This window comes from Antedon bifida, chromosome 2 (genome assembly GCF_963402885.1).
Source record: "Antedon bifida chromosome 2, ecAntBifi1.1, whole genome shotgun sequence".
Classification (NCBI taxonomy): Eukaryota; Metazoa; Echinodermata; class Crinoidea; order Comatulida; family Antedonidae; genus Antedon; species Antedon bifida.
This window is the reverse complement of record NC_136227.1, coordinates 18,001,716-18,005,040: the sequence shown is the minus strand read 5'-3', so window position 1 is coordinate 18,005,040 and position 3,325 is coordinate 18,001,716. Positions and strand designations below refer to the sequence as shown.

The 3,325-nt window shown below is 34.4% G+C and overlaps 1 long non-coding RNA gene across 1 annotated transcript; it reads right to left on the bottom strand.

The window, feature by feature from the left end:
* Positions 1 to 1,441: 1,441 nt before the first annotated feature.
* On the bottom strand, positions 1,442 to 2,865 carry LOC144835196 (uncharacterized). Its single transcript, XR_013611059.1, has 3 exons — positions 2,662 to 2,865; positions 1,976 to 2,056; positions 1,442 to 1,835 (listed from the first exon to the last, which is right to left on the bottom strand). It is a non-coding gene; the product is annotated as an uncharacterized LOC144835196 (long non-coding RNA).
* Between the last annotated feature and the right edge of the window lie 460 nt (positions 2,866 to 3,325).

The window sequence follows — 3,325 nt, the reverse complement described above, 5'->3', positions numbered from 1 at the left end:
ACCATAAGTCCTCTAGGTGGATACAATTTATTTCTTGTCTACAAAGTGTACAGTAGTATGCTAATTAGGTAGTTGGAGTAGTTTGGAGAGATACATCTATTTATAAGAGAGTACTGTATATATCAAACTATCTGTGTTGGCCACCTTTGTATTTTTAGATATAATACCAATAGGTACCATGTATTGGGATGCAATTTAACAGTTATGAATAAAAAGCTGTGAAATATAAAATTGTTAATTGAAAAAGAAAATTTAGGGTGATCATCCCAGTATTTAAAGTCTAAATTTGATACAACAATAGGCATAAACGATTTTTAAATTAACATGTATAAAAGCAAATTGAAAGCCCTACATACTCTGTATTTGGAGGAAATAAGCATAAGAGCAAATAAAGTCTTGACCACAGGGTGTAATTCACTATTTTAAATCAGTAGTATGACTGTACTTATGTGTTGGACCATACTGTAATGTGGTCCAGGTTGACGGGCCAGGAATGATGGTAGTACCAGTATACCGTGTACTGTAGTTTAGCCTCAAGAAAATACCATGTAGTAGTTGGAGTAGTTTGGAGAAATACAGTAGAGATTTACGAGACTTGGTGTGTGATGATTCAGTATGATAATTTGTGCTGTGAAAGACAAAATTGTTGAATTGTGAAGAAAATATTGTAAAATATAACAAGGAAATTATAGTTTTATACTATAGTATAATTAAGGGGTAACCGTATAATATATAATAATAATAATAAATGCAATGGCAATTACTAATATTATGTATACAATATTACAGTTAAATTCATATATTATTTTATTATGATAAGGAAATCTGTTTTAGAATGACAAAAAGCCGTCCCAACCCAGATTTGAACCAAGCTATCAATAAAGCTATCTCCACAGAATACCATTATTGTAGCCGGACTTGGTAGCGTAGACCTACTCTACTAGGCCTAGTAAGATTAGCTAGAAGGATACAGGTCAACCCGTACCCATGCCAACTCGTACCCAACATTTTGGCTCACTCATACCCTCATGGGCTGGCTCGTACTCATCATGGGCTGGCCCGTACCTATGTTTAATGCTATTAAAAGTATATTTATATTCATTAAAAAGATTCATTCGGTTGGTATTCCAAATAAAATATAATAGTTAATTATATCTCAACCGTAACAGTAATAGTAATGGTAAATAAAATAATCGTTATTTACTAATATTACTATTACGGTTGAGATATAATTAACTATTATATTTTATATTTATATTACATACGGGCCCAGGTAAAAATTCCAGTTGAAGACCAGTTGGGAATTTTCCCAGTTGGGAATTTTTCCTGTTGTGAATTGAGACAATTTCCAGTTGAAAACCAGTTGTGAAATTTCCAACTGGTCTGATAATCCCAGTTGTGAATTTTCAACTGGTCTGATAATCCCAGTTGTGAATTTTCAACTGGTCTGATAATCCCAGTTGTGAATTCTCCAACTGGTCTGATCAATCCCAGTTGTAAATTTTTCCCAGTTGAGAATTTTCCCAACTGGTAAATTTCAGTACAAAAACAAATCACACAAACTACAGAACTTATTGTTTAACTGTTTATTTTATTAACTTTAATAATTACAATTACAGTACAGTAGTTACTTTCAATTATGCAGTACTGTAGTTAATTACCTCACGAAAGTCTTTAACAACCTGCATAACCCCTACATCTACACAAATGTTAGCATATCCCTCCTTGTTTTTTTTACAGGTCCATGGAAATGGAGATCTAGCATTTATTCAGTAATTTATCTATGAAGTTATGGCCACCACCTTCTTTATTTAGTCATGTTGAAAAAATTAGTCCTGAAAAGAGAAAAACCAAAACAAATTGTTACTTCTACGTATAAACAATCTACTGGTAGTGCAAGGAATAAATCAAATTCAAATCTCAAAAATATTATATATACTCTTTCTGTATAATTAATATACATAAATATATTTACCCTTCAAATTGTACTTTTTTGGTTGGTTTATTAAACCTAGGCTAGCCTTGTTATACTGTATTTAAGTAAACTGGAAAACACCTGTGTATGACAAAAATTAAAGGAAAATTAAAAAGTATAGAATTTAGTTTAAGTATAACAAGACAGACTATAAACAGCATGGATTAGTTTGCTTCATAGATTAGTAGTAGGCCTACTCTGTATTAAGCTAGACTATTTAAGGAGGTATTCAACGCTAGCCTAGAGTAGTGGCAATACAACCTGCAGAACAGTTAATACTAGGCCTAGCTAGTTTTAAGCATAGACCTACTACTAGTACTTCTACTTAGACTTAGAGGCCTAACTAAATCAACAACAGTATTCATCATCATGAAATAGCAAAGCCTAGAAATAATGCTTTTTTTGTGTGATAATTTATTATTATTAAATAAGGCCTAGGCCTAGGCTAGCTACAGGCCGCCTAATAGTATAGGCTTTGTTTCTAGCCTACTATAGTTTGTGGTCGTACACAGCCATGTAATCAAGCACCTAGCAAGGTGTAAGGCAATAATGCTGTTGAGGCTTCAACAGCTAAGCTAGGCCTAGGCTAGCCTAGGCTAGTCAGTTAGCGAGGCCTCCATTTTGTTGTCGATCTTTTTTGATCATTGATCATAATAGTAATAAGAGATAATATATATCAGGCCTACCTTCTATAAAACAGCAAGATTGTGCCTCATCCTTAAGTTGATGCGATTAGCCAATAATACGGTGTTACTAAAACCAAAACCCTTTCTAGGCCTAGGCTTGATTTCATTATCAACTCCTGTGCTGTGTGATCGCCAATTTTGCCGCCGAGACTACTGCTGTCACACAACAAAGGAAGCTGTTATTTTGGCCGTTGGCTTGCAGGTTTCTGATTGGTTGTTTACGGTCTGCCGGCCTACGGCGCATGCTCGTTACGTCTATGGTCCATTATTTAAAAAATATTCTATGCAGTATTTTATTTGATTTAATTTTGATTGTTTGTTGCAATAATATAGGATTATAAATAACAAATAAAAAAAATTTTATTTATTATATTTTTAATTGTAATGACGGACCATGCTTCTTTTTCAGTCACCTCACCCCAGAACCACCTCTCCCCTGGGTCCTCTCTCCCATTCTCCCACACCCGGCCATCCTCCTTCTCCCTTCTTCTTCCTTTGGTTCCTTGAAAAAAAATAGTTGAAAAAGTTGCCCATTTGAAAAAACTAGTTGACCAGTTGGAAAACCAGTTGACCAGTTGGAAAACCAGTTGACCAGTTGGAAAACCAGTTGGCCAGTTGGAAACACCAGTTGACCAGTTGGGAACACCAGTTGACCAGTTGGAAA